The following is a 13,332-nucleotide window of genomic DNA, read 5'->3' as shown; positions in this document are numbered from 1 at the left end:
ACAAATTGAAACATTTCGACAAACTGATACAGCTCTGGAAGCACTCAGTCGTCTATGCCAAGCAATTTGGAAGACAGCTACCGCCCAACCAACTGGAAGAAATGCACCTTTGTGACAATTCCTAAGAAAGGTGACCCAATGGAATGGGTCATCAAAGAATATCACTAATACTACATGCAAGTACAATTTTGTTGAAGATGTTTTTAAAACAATTACAGCTGTACAGGAAACTGCCAGAAATTCAAGTCAGACTCAGAAGACAGCGTGAAACTATTGTTGTCAATGTTGATGTCAGATGGATCTTGACTGAAAGCAGAGAAAAGCAGAAAGATGTTTACTTGAGCTTTGTTGACTGTGCAAAGGCATTCAACTCTGTGAATTATAACAAACTATGGATAACATTGCAAAGAGTAGGTATTTCAGAATACTTATTTGTGCTCATGAGGAACCTGTACATAGGCCAAGAAGCAGTCGTTATAGCAGAACAAGGGGACACTGGTTTAAAATCAGGAAAGGTGTGTGCCAGGGTTGTATACATTCACTGTACTAATTCCATCTGTATGCTGAGCAAATAATCTGAGAAACTGGATTGTATAAAGAAGAATTTGGTATCAGGATTGAAAGAAGACTCATGAAAAACTTGTGGCATGCCGATGAAACAACCTTGTTTGTGAGCCAGAAAAGGACTTGAAATACTAGTGAAGATCAAAGACTACAGCCTTCAGTATGGATTGCACCTCAAGCAAGATAAAGACAACAAACATCCTCACAACTGGACCAATAAATAACATCATGATAAAAACAGAAAAGATAGAAGTTGTCAAAGACTTCATTTTTCTGGGAACCACAATCATTACTCATGGAAGTAGCTAGCATTCAAGAGATGAAATGATGTATTACATTAGGCAAATCTGCTGCAAAAGACCTCTTTAAAGTGTTAATGAGCAAAGATGTCACCGATGAGGAGTAAGGTGCCCCTGACCTAACCCTTGGTATTTTAAATTGCCTCATATGCATGTGAAAGTTGGACTGTGCATAAGGAAGACCAGAGAAGAATCAATGCATTTGAAGTAAGGCATTGAAGAAGAATATTGAAAGTACCATGGAATGCCAGAAGAACAAACAAATTTGTCTTGGAAGTACATCCAGGATGCTCATTAAAAGCGATGATGGCAAAATTTCACCTCTTTCTTTGGACATGTTGTCAGTAGGGGCCAGTCCCTGGAGAAGGACATTGTGCTTGGAAAAGTGGAGGGTCAGTGAAAACGAGGAAGCCTCCCAATGAGATGGATTGACCCAGTGGCACCAACAATGGGCTCAAGTATAACAACAATTGTGAGAATGGTTCAGAACCTGGCAGTTTCGTTCTACTGTGCATAGGGTCACTATGAGTTACAAATGACTCTATGACACCTAACAACAACTCTCTAAGAACTTAGTACAGTGCCAGACACAAGCACTTAAACAAATAATTTTAGTAGTATTATAACTCTGCAAGTAAATGTCCCACTATTCATCTGTCAGTTTGTGATAATGTTGGGATTTGCATATAGCTGTAATGCTGGAAGCTCTGCCACTGGTATTTCAAATACCAGCAGGATCACCCATAGTTGACAGTTTTCAGAAGAGCTTCCTGAGTAAAACAGACTAGGAAGAAGAACCTAGTAATCTACATCTTGAAAACTTGGCCAATGAAAAGCAAAAGAACCTTGTCTGATCTAATGTCATAAGATGAGCTCTTCGTTCTGGAAGACATTCAAAACATGACTAGGGAAAAGCTGTCTCCTCAAAATATAGTCGACCTTAATGATATGGGTGCAGTAAATCTTTAAGGACATTCATTTATTAGTGTGGTACAACACAAAATGAGAAGACGCAGCTGCAAACATGCAATAATTGGAATGTGGACTGTACAAAGTATGAATCTAGGAAAATGGGAAGTCACCAAAACTTAAATGTAATGCAAAAAGGTCAATATTCTAGGTTTGAGCTGAAATGGACTGGTATTGGCCATTTTGAATCAGTCAGTTATATGGTCTACTGTTCCAGGAATGTCAAAATGAAGAGGAATGGTATCTTATTTATTGGGGAAAAAAAAAAATTCAAGATTTATCTTGAATGCTGTCACTACAAATATTGTCATTGATTGGATAATGTCTATATGCCTAGAAGAAAGACCAGTTAATAAAATTATTATTCAAATTTATACACCAACTACTAAGGCCAAAGATGTGGCTGTTAAAGATTTTCACTAACTTCTGCAGTCTGAAATTGATCAAACTGAAAATGTAATCAGTGCATGGATAATTATTGGTGATTAGAATATGAAAGTTGGGAACAGAGGAGAAAGGTCAGCAGTTGAAAAATAAAGCCTTGGTGATAAAAACAACAGTGGAGATTTCCTGATGGAATTTTTCAAGACCACTTATTCATTACAAATGTCTCCTTTTTAACAGCATCAACAGCAACTATATATATGGATATCATCAGATGAATAGAATACAAAAGAAGTCAAGTACATCTCTGGAAAGAGGTATGGAGTAGTTTATTATCATCAGTCAGAGCAAGACAAGGAGCCGACTGCAGTAGCTCATATGCAGGTTCAAGTTGAAGCTAAAGAAAATTAAAATAAAGACCATGAGGGGCTAAATACAGACTTGAGTATATCCCATCTGAATTCAGAGACCATATAAAGACTAGATTTGACACACTAATGACCAAAGACAAGACAAGTTGTGGGATGACATCAAGGACATCATACCTAAAGAAAGCAAAGGGTTGTCAATAAGACAGAAAATTAAGAAAAGACCAAAATGAATGGCCAAAGAGACTCTGAAACTTGCTCTTGCATATAGGGTAGCTAAAGAAATGATGCCACCACTCATCTGCCAGTTTGTGGTACTGTAGTGGCTTGTATGTTGTGTTGCTGGTAGTTATGCCACCAATATTTTAAATACCAGTGGAACCCTGATGTGGCACTGTAGGATAAGCACTGACTGCTAACTTAAAGGTCAGCGGCTCAACCCCATCAACCACTTCTTGGAAACCAACTGGACAGCACTTAACAACAACAGGGTCACCCATGGTAGGAAAAAGGAGAGGCAGACCACTTCTGAATGCTTCACAACTTAAAACCTTATGAATAGTAATGAAACACTATCTGATATAGTGCCAAAAGATGAGCACATCAGGTTGGAAGGTACTCAAAATACAGCTGGGGAAGAGCTGCCTCCTCAAAGGAGATTGACCATAATGATGGAGCAAAGTTTCTGGAACCTTCATTTTCTGATGGGGCACAACCAAAATGAGGTCAAACAGCTGCAAACATCCATTAATAATTGGAACATGGATAACGTATCTAGGAAAATTAGAAGTCATCAAAAAGGAAATGGAACACATAAAAATCAATATCATAGTCACTAGTGAGTTGAAATGGACTGGTGGTATTGACCATTGTCAATTAGTAAATCAGATGGTTTACACAGCCAGAATGACAAAATGAAGAGCATTCATTGTCAAAAAGAGCATCTCAAGATGTATCTTAAAGTACAATGCTGTAAGATAATATCTATGCATCCACAAAGACCTGTTAATACCACTATTATTGAAATTTACGCACCAACTGCTAAAGCCAGTGTTGACGGAAAATGAAGAATTCTAGTAACTTGGACCAAAAGTGAAACCAAGATGTATTAACAATTACTGGTGATTGGAATGTGAAAGTTGGAAAGAAAGAGGATCAGTAGTTGGAAAATATAACTTTTGTGATAGAAGCAATGCTGGAAAACACATAATAGAACTTGGCAAGACTAATGCTTCATTCATTACAAGTACTTTTTTTTTTTTTTTTTTTTTAACAACATAAAAGGTGATTGACTATACAGGTAGATCTCACCAGATGGAATGCACAGGAATCAAACTGACTAAAGGACTCCTAATGTGGTGCTGTAGGATCAGCACTGGACTACAAACCACAAGGTTGGCAATTGAAACCCACCAGCTCCTCCTCGGAAGCCCTGTACAGGGTCCCTATGAATTGCAATCAACTTGATGGCACTTAACAACAACACATCTGTAGGAAGAGACAATGGAAAAGCTCAATAACATCACCTAAAACAAGGCCAGAGACAGACAGTGAAACAGACCATCAATTGCTCATATGCAAGTTCAGGCTGAAGCTAAAGAACATTAAAACAAGTTCATGAGAGGCAAAATATGACCTTGAATATATTTTATTCAGAATTTAGAGACAGTCTCAAGAAACAGTTTGATGCATTAAACATTAGTGACCAGAAGAGTTGTGGGATTATATCAAGAACATCATACATGGAGAAAGGGAAAAGTCGTTGAAAAGAAAGACCAAAAAAAAAAAGTATGTCAGTTAGTAGCCGGATGCTTAACCACTGTGACACGAAGGCTCCTTTAGAAAAGTAAGAACTCAAAATTGCCTATATCTGCCATCCAGCGTCAATTTAATGAGCAACAATTTGTATTTGAGCGTGTCTCCTAGGGATATAGCTCACCAAAGCAGTTTATAAAAGTAGCACTTCTAACCACATAGCTACAATCGCTTCAACATTTTTCAAACTTTAGTACAGACCTTGCTGAAGTGCAAATTCTCTTTTAGGAAGTCTGGGTTGCCTGAGATTCTGCTTTTCTGACAAATTCCTGGGGGTTGTTGATGCTTCTGGTCCTCAAACCACAATTTGTGTAAGGAGACCTTAAAGGACTTCTGAGCAATAGGAACATCTCTGTCTTCCAATGATAAGTGCTCATAGATTTTTATGGTCCTTCAAGAAGGTATTCTGGGCAATACCACAGATGTCAACTTGTTAATTTGCCTGTGGCTATGATGATTAAGTTAAATAGTATGTGAAAACACTTTACACATATTAAGTATAAAATGAATACCATTTTATCTAGTGAGAAGTTAACTGCTTCAAATAAAAACTGAATTACTGATGAAGGCACTATTAAAATGATCTCTCAATAAAGTATGTTCTTAAAAAAAAAAGAGAGACTCTGAAACTTGATCTTGAGCACAGAGACGTTAAAGTGAATGGGAGAAATGAAGAAGTAAAAAGTGAACAGAAAATGCCAGTGGGCAGTGTGAGAAGACAAAATCAAGTATTATAATGAGATGTGCTAAGACCTGGAGTTAGAATACCAAAAGGAAAGAACATGTTCAACATTTCTCAAACTGAAGAACTAAAGACAAATTCAAACATTGGGTTGCAATACTGAAGGATTCTATAGGCAAAATATAGAATGCCAAAGCATATAATAAATGCAATGAATACACAGAGTCACTGTACCAAATAGAATTGGTTGATGCTCAGCCATTTCAAGAGGTACCATATAATCAAGAACCAATGGTACTGAAGGAAGAAGTCCAACCTATATTTATTGAAGGTATTGGAGAAAAAACAGGCCCCAGGAATTGACTGAATACAAATTGAAATTTGACTGAAAACATACTGTTGTTGCAACACTGGAGATACTCATTTATCTATGCCAAGAAATTTGGAAGACAATTACCTGGCCAACAGATTGGAAGAAATCCACCTTCATGCCCATTCCACAGAAAAGTGATCCAATGGAACGCAAAAATGATAGAATAGGTCCTCTTTCTCTTCCGCAAGGCGGCCAAGCGGCAGACGCAGAGATGCAGATCTTTGTGAAGACCCTGATGGGCAAGACCATCACTCTTGAGGTGGAGCCCAGTGACACCATCGAGAATGTCAAAGCCAAAATCCAAGACAAGGAGGGTATCCCCCCACCAGCAACATCTGATTTTTGCAGATAAATAGCTGGAGGATGGCCGCACTCTCTCAGACTACAACATCCAGAAAGAGCCCACCCTGCACCCTGCGCCAACTCGCCCAGAAGTACAATTGTGACAAGATGATCTGCTGCGGCAGTGCTAGGCTCACCTCCACCGTCGTGCTGTGAACTGCCGCAAGAAGAAGTGCGGCCACACCAACAACCTGCGCCCCAAGAAGAATGTCAAATAATAAGGACTCCTCTCTGCTGGCTCCCCTGCCTCCCGCTAGTGGGGTTCTTCTGAACCCCATGGCCCTGGGCCCTCAATAAAGTTTCACTTTCATTGAACAGAAAAAAAAAAAAAAAAAAGATAGAATAATATCACTAGTATCACATACAAGTAAATTGCAGCAGTACATCAACAGTGAGCATCCAGAAATTCAAGCCTGATTCAGAAGAGAACCTGGAATGAGGGATATCATTGCTGAAGACGGATGGATATTGACTGAAAACAGAGAATACTAGAAAGAAGCTTCATTCTGTTCTACATAAGGTTGCTATGAGTCAGAGCCGACTCAATGACATCTAACAAGTGACTGTAATCTATTAAACCAACACAAAATCTGTTGCCATCGAGTCAATTCCAACTCATAGCAACCCTGTAGGACCAAGTTGATCTGTTCCTCAGGGTTTCTGAATCTGTAAATTGTTATAAAAGCAGACAGCCCCTTCATCTCCAGTTAGAAGGCTAACACTTAACTCAGAGTGGCATGTTGGTGGTGGTAGTGGTTGTGTGTTGTTGAGTCGGTTCCAGCTTATACTACTCTGTAGAGTCCTGGTGTGGCACTGTGGGCTAATGCTCAGACTGCAAAGTCGTTTGAACTGCAAGTTCGGTGGTTCAAACTCACAGCTTCTCCTTGTGGATAGCAGTCCAAGACATAACCAACTATGCCACCAAAGCTTCTGAGGTGTATGTTGTTGTTGTTGTTGTTAAGTGCCGTTGAGTCACTTATGACTCATGTTGTTGCTGAGTCGGTTCTGACCCATAGTGACCCTGCATAGGGCTTCCAAGGAGCAGCTGGCGAGCTTGAACGGCTGATCTTGCAATTCAAACCAACAAAGTCCAGCACATTAATCCACAGTGCCTCATAAGTGCCACTGAGTCAGTTACGACTCATAGCAACACTTTATACAGGTTCTGAGGAGCAGCTGGTTGGTTTGAACTGCTAACCTTGTGGTTCACAGTCCAGTGCTGATCCTCCAGTGGCACACCAGGAGATTTATGTTAGGAAAGTTTAAATAATGGTGCCCACCCCATCCTGGAGCATTCTGGACAAGATCCCTAGAGTACATGTTTCCTAAACTGAAGACATCATTATGAGTAGAAGAAGTTGTCCAGGCAGAAAGAGGGAAGACCCAATAGTCAGGTTCAGCCTGAGCAAGCAAACACACAAAAGTGAAAAATGAAAAGAAAGAAAGCCCCAGCAGGTCTAAATTAATGGAACATAAGTGCAAGACAGAGAGTGATGAGAGACAAGGTCAGAAAGGGATGGGCGGGCAAGAGATCAGATTAGAGAGGACTTCATTGGACTTGCTGAGGAGCTCAATTTTATATCTCATAGGCTATATTTTTCCTTTTTTTTTTTCCCCACCACATTCAATTAGAAAGACTTAGTCATTGTAACCTACTGGAATGTTATATACATAGAAAAATTAAAAAGAGGTTATATTTATATCTGGAGTCCTGGGGTGGTGCTATGGGATAAAGCACTGGACCACAAGGTTGGTTTGAACCACAAGGTCAGCGGTTTGAACTCAGCAGTTGCTCCTTGGAAACCCTATACAGGATCGCTATGAGTCGGAACCAACTAGACAGCACTTAACAACAAAATTTATATCTAGCTATAGAGACATTGAGATATAAATATAACAGAAATTTATAGAAACATCACAAAATGATACCTATGACCTGTGGGTACTCTCCATTCTATTCTGGTTTGTTTTATTTATTTATGGGCTTTTTTTGCTGGTTGTGACCTAAAAAATTGACTTCACTCCTGCTAAGTGATTGCTGCTAATAAAAGGGGACATCATTGAAGGCTTTTAAGAGGGAGACATGTTTAGATTCACATTTAACATCACACCACTAACAAACTGTATACAGGACTGTTTAGAACAGGGCCTCCCCAGGGCTGTTCAATAGAACCGTCTGAAACAATGACAATATTCTTTATCTTTCCTACCACATGCCCCTACTGACCACGTGCAATGTGGCCAGTATGACTGAGGAATTGAACTTTACATTTTACTTCATGTTTATAAAGTACAATCTATATAACCACATGTGGTTAGTGGCTACTCTATTAGTATTGGACATTGCAGGTCTAAATAACTGGGATTATATGGTGGTGGTGATGCTAAATGTTGTTGAGTCAGTTCCTGTATAGGATTTCTGAGTTTGTAGATCTTCGAGGTAACAGAAAACCTCATCTTGCTCCCACAGAATGACAGGCAGGTTCACAGAACTTGTGGTTCACAGTCTAGGGCTTATTGGGTTCTCTCGGGTTATGTGGTAGCTTTATATACATTAAAAAGATCTCTCTCCATATAGACAGAGAGCTACACCAGGGCACAGGAATACAGGCTGTCCTTTAGCTCCACTTACCCCTTTTGGCATACCTTTGTGCAGGACACAAACTGCCTAAATGTACATAGTGTGACTGGAAGCAGGAAGCCCATCACAATGATCCAGGTATAAACTGGGATGCTAAACATACATGATAAGGAGCTCTGGTATCGTAGTGGTTAGGAATCGGGCTGCTAACCTCAGGATCAGCAGTTCGAAACTACCAGCTGTTCTGGGGGAGAAAGATGAAGCTTTCTGCTCTTATAAAGATTTACAGTCTCGGAAACCCTGTGCAGGGTCGCTATGAGTTGGAACTAACTCCAGGGCACATCACAACAACAACAAACATACTTGATAGTACTTGAGAAATAAACTTGACAGTACTTCTTTGATTGGATGCAGAGACAAGAGAAAGGAAGGAATCGAACATGATGTATTCAGTACTAAAGACCCTAGGGTGAAAATAGGATTTTGGAAAGAATGATTATTATTACATAACATTATGAATGCAATTGCTGTCGCTGAACTGGACACTTGAGAATGGTTAAGTTGACAATATTTATGTTATACGTATAAACTTTTATGTTTTAACCTATATATATATATTTTACCACTATAAAAAATGAATTTTTAAAACATAGTGTTGGGCAGTTTTTGGCCAGGAAAACTCACTCACAATCTGAGAGGCAAATGCAGTTTTCTAGGCACAAGAGAATTGGAGATTTGGAAGTCATTCAAGCTGCACCATAAGATTGTACCTTTTCCTCTAAATAAATTCCATTTACACCCTGAAAAGTGGTGTTTCACTACCAGAAAGCTGGTTAGGAGAGTGTGAACTCAACGAAGCTGAAATTCTCCTAGGACCAGGCACTACTTTGCCAAACCCCAGGAAGCTGGTTAGCAGCTGAGCTCTGTTTTCCTGGGCTTTGCTACCCATTGAGAACTGCAATACTTTACCCACCGATCATCCAGGTGGAAACTGATCATCATCAGCTTGTCACTCTGATCAGCTCCCCATCCAATCCACATGGGAGATAACTTTGTTCTTTAGTACAAGAGACTTATTAAACCTCCCTAGAGTAGGGACATGGGGGTGTGCAATGCTTAAAGACATGGTGGAGTCCTGGTGTGGCATTATAGGATAAGCACTGTACTGCTAGCTGCAAGCTTGGTGGCTCAAACCCACCAGCTACTCCTCGGAAACTGACTCAACAGAACGTGACAACAACATAAGACAGAGTAGTGTTAATGTAAACTCTGGCCTCAACCAACTCAAGGTCTGCTATAGAGAGGGAGCATGTTGTACCAGTTACGTACACCATTGTTGTTGTTAAGTGCCTTCGAGTCGGTTTCAACTCATAGTGACCCTGCATAGGGTTTCCTAGGAGTGGCTGGTAGATTTGAACCGCTGACCTCGCGATTCAAACTGACCTTGCAGTCCAGGGCATTATCCTCCAGGGCCACAGCAGGACTGCCAAAATGCTTTGGGATGGCCTGGGTCCTTGCCTTGGATAAGAGACATCTTCAAGGGCATAGAACTCTGAAGGACAGCAAATTGTAGACCAGCAATCCCCAATTGTCCAGAAAGGTTTGCATGTTTGAGAGAAAAGCAATTTCAGCTGAAAATGAGTGGTGGTTGAAGATGGCATATGAATCTTGGCACGTGACCGAGGCATTAGCCTTGTAAGGAATAGCTGGGAAGCTAGGAAGGAACGTAGGGGGTTGGCAAAGAAGGAGAAAATGTTCATTGCCCCCACATCTATTGCCCTCCTTTTTCCAGTTGGCAGAGCTCTTATTTGTTCATGGCCCTTGTTCCATGTGCTCACAAAAGTCCTTCCCTACCACTCAAGGGTGATGTACTTGGCAGGCATATGACTGTTCATGTTGCTTTCTGTTCCTTATTGTTGTGCCGTCAAGTCAATTCTGACTCATAGCGGCCCTGTATAAGGTTTCCAAGTAGCAGCTGGTGGGTTTGAACTGCAGTGGTTCGCAGGCTTGTGCTGATCACAGCACCACACTAGAAGTCCTTATGTTATTATTGTTCTTAAGTGCTATCGAGTCGGTTCCAACTTATAGCAATCCTGTGTAGGGTTTCTGAGGAACGGCAGGTGAGATTGAACTGCTGACTTTGCGCTTCAAGCCAACCTTGTAGTCCAGCGCATTAACCCACAGCACCATACCCTCACCAGGACTCCAGAATTCCTTATGTTATTGTTGTTCTGTGCCGTGGAGTTGGCTCCGACTCATAGAGACCCTGTACAGAGTTTCCAAGGCTGTAAATCTTTATGGGAGCAGAAAGCCTCATCTTTCTCCTGCGGAACAGCTGGTAGTTTCAAACTGCTGACCTTGAGGTTCATAGCTCGATTCATAACCACTACACTACCAAAGCATCCTTATAGATATTTCTAAAACATGAGGTTAAGGCTACTTGCAAGTAGAGAGCATTTGGGCCATTCAGCAGGCTGTGGTTTCTCAGTTCCTGTGGTTGTCTGTGCCTTGCGTCCCGCCCTTTGCCCTAGGATTGCCTGTCATACAATCACAATGACGGTAATTAACATACAGAAATTACTCCAGCAACCATCTCATGTGTCATCTCTTTTTTTATTGTGACTTTTTCTTTCTTTTTTGGCATACAATTCAAAACTGGTGAAATGCACCAATCTTAAGTGTACAGTTCTGAGTTTCAGTAAATATAACCACCACCACCCCCAATGAAATAGAGAATATTGCCATCACCAAAGTCCCCGTGTGGCCCACGCCCCATAGGCAACCACTGTTCTGCTTTTTAACACCATTCATTAGTTTTACCTGTTTGTGAACATCATTAAATGGAATCGTATAATATGTAGTCTTTGTGTCGGGCTTTTTTTTGGCTTAGTATAATATTTTTTGAGGTTCATCCATATTGTTGCATCTATCAGTAAGTAGTTCCTTCATTTAAAAATCAGGTTTATTAAGGTTATTGTTGTTAAGTACTATTGAGTTGGTTTCAACTTACAGTCACCCTGTAAGGGTTTCTGAGACTTTAAATCTTTGAGGGAGCAGAAAGTCTTATCTTTCTACCATGGAGCTGCTGGTGGGCTTGAACCACCAACCTTGTGGCTCACAGTCCAGTGCTTATCATATGGTATGTTACCAGCTCTCCAGGGTCCATAGAACAGGGCACATGTTTCCCTTTACAATAATCCCTGGGTTTAACAAATGAAGCATACAGTCAGAAGTTTGCAGAGCATACAAGAAGGATGGAAAGCCTTCTATAAACGTCTGTTCATAAAGACTGTGAATTTTGAGTACATGCATAATCAAAACCTAAAAATATCAGAAGTTGTTTGGTGGTTTATGAAAATTACAGTCAAGTAAGAGAAAGACTACATGGAACTTTCTAGAACAGGGGTGGGAAACCTTTTTCTGACAAGGGTCATTGGGTATTTATCTCATAATTTGTGGGCCATACAAAATTATCAAGTTAAAAATTAGCCTGCTATAGTGAAAAAACAAACAAACAGAGGGACTAAAAACATATACTGTTGAATGATGAGGCATGGAGTGGATTGTAATCATTGCAATGAAACAATGAGTATAAAACCAATATTCTTCCATGTAAACTCTCACTCAGTTCACAATAAAAACTTTTGAAAAATAAAATCAGCATTCTATATTTGGTCAAGCATTTAATCAATTCACCCCTAATATGATGGCTAGACTCCTAGTATGTCACTGTAGGCTCAACCCTGAACTGCAAACCACAAGATCAGCAGTTCAAACCCACCAGCTGCTCCTTGAGACCCTATACAGGGTCGCTGTGAGTCGGAGCCAACTCAACAGCACTTAACATCAACAACAACAAATGTGATAGCTGGAACTGCATTTGCCTTGGCAGGGCCAGAGCAAACAATTTCCAGGGACTTATATGGTCCATCCACCACTCATCTGTCACTTGTCATACTATGGTGGCTTGTGAGTTGCTGTGATTCTGGAAGTTATGCCCCTGGCATTTTAAATACCAGTAGGGTCACCCATGGTGGACAGGTTTCAGATGAGCTTCCAGACAAAGGCCAACCAGGAAGAAGACGTGACGAACTACTTCAGAATATTTTGTCACTGAAAACCTTATGAATAGCAGAGAAACACTGTTAGACATAGTGCCGGAAAATGAGCCCCGCTGCTTGGAAGGCACTCAGAATGCGACTGGGAAAGAGCTACCTCCTCAAAGTGACCGTGATGACACGAAGGGAGTAAAGTCTGCAGGACCTTCATTGGCTGATGGGGCACAACTCAAAATGAAGAGAAACAGCTGTAAACATCATTGAAACTAAGAACATGGAATATATGAAGTATGAATCTAGGAAAATTAGAAATTGTCAAAAATGAAATGGCACACATAAACATTGATATCTTAGACATTAGTGACCTGAAATGGACTGGTTGGTATTGGCCATTTTGAATCTGACAACCACCTGGTTTACTATGCTGAGGATGACAAATTGAAGAGGAATTGTGTTGCATTCATTGTCAAAAAGAACATATCCAGATCAGTCATGAGGTGCAACACTGTGCCTACAGGGAAGACCAGGTATACCACTATTATTCAAATTTACATACTAACCACTAAAGCCAGTGAGGATGAAATAGAAGAATTCTACCAACTTCTTCAATCTGAAATTGATCAAACATGCAATCAAGATGTATAAATCATTAGTGGTGATTGGAATGCAAAGGTTGGAAGCAAAGAAGGATTAGTAGTTGGAAAATATGGCCTTGGTGATTGAAATTATGCTAGAGATAGCATGTCAGAATTCTGCAAAATCAATGATTTGTTCATTTCAAATACCTTCTTTAGACAGCATAAGAGACGACTGTACACATGGACCTCACCAGATGGAATACACAGAAATCAAATTGACTACATCTGTGGAAAGAGATGATGGAAAAGCTCCATATCA

General features: G+C 40.3%; 2 pseudogenes; both read left to right on the top strand.

The window, feature by feature from the left end:
* Positions 1-5,644: 5,644 nt before the first annotated feature.
* On the top strand, positions 5,645-6,014 carry LOC102837597 (annotated as a pseudogene).
* A 4,916-nt stretch (positions 6,015-10,930) lies between these two features.
* Positions 10,931-13,332, top strand: part of LOC102826000 — a 22,217-nt pseudogene continuing 19,815 nt past the window's right edge.

The sequence above is a fragment of the Chrysochloris asiatica genome, unplaced genomic scaffold (assembly GCF_000296735.1).
Source record: "Chrysochloris asiatica unplaced genomic scaffold, ChrAsi1.0 scaffold00067, whole genome shotgun sequence".
NCBI classification, from domain to species: Eukaryota; Metazoa; Chordata; class Mammalia; order Afrosoricida; family Chrysochloridae; genus Chrysochloris; species Chrysochloris asiatica.
This window is presented reverse-complemented; position numbering and strand designations above follow the sequence as displayed.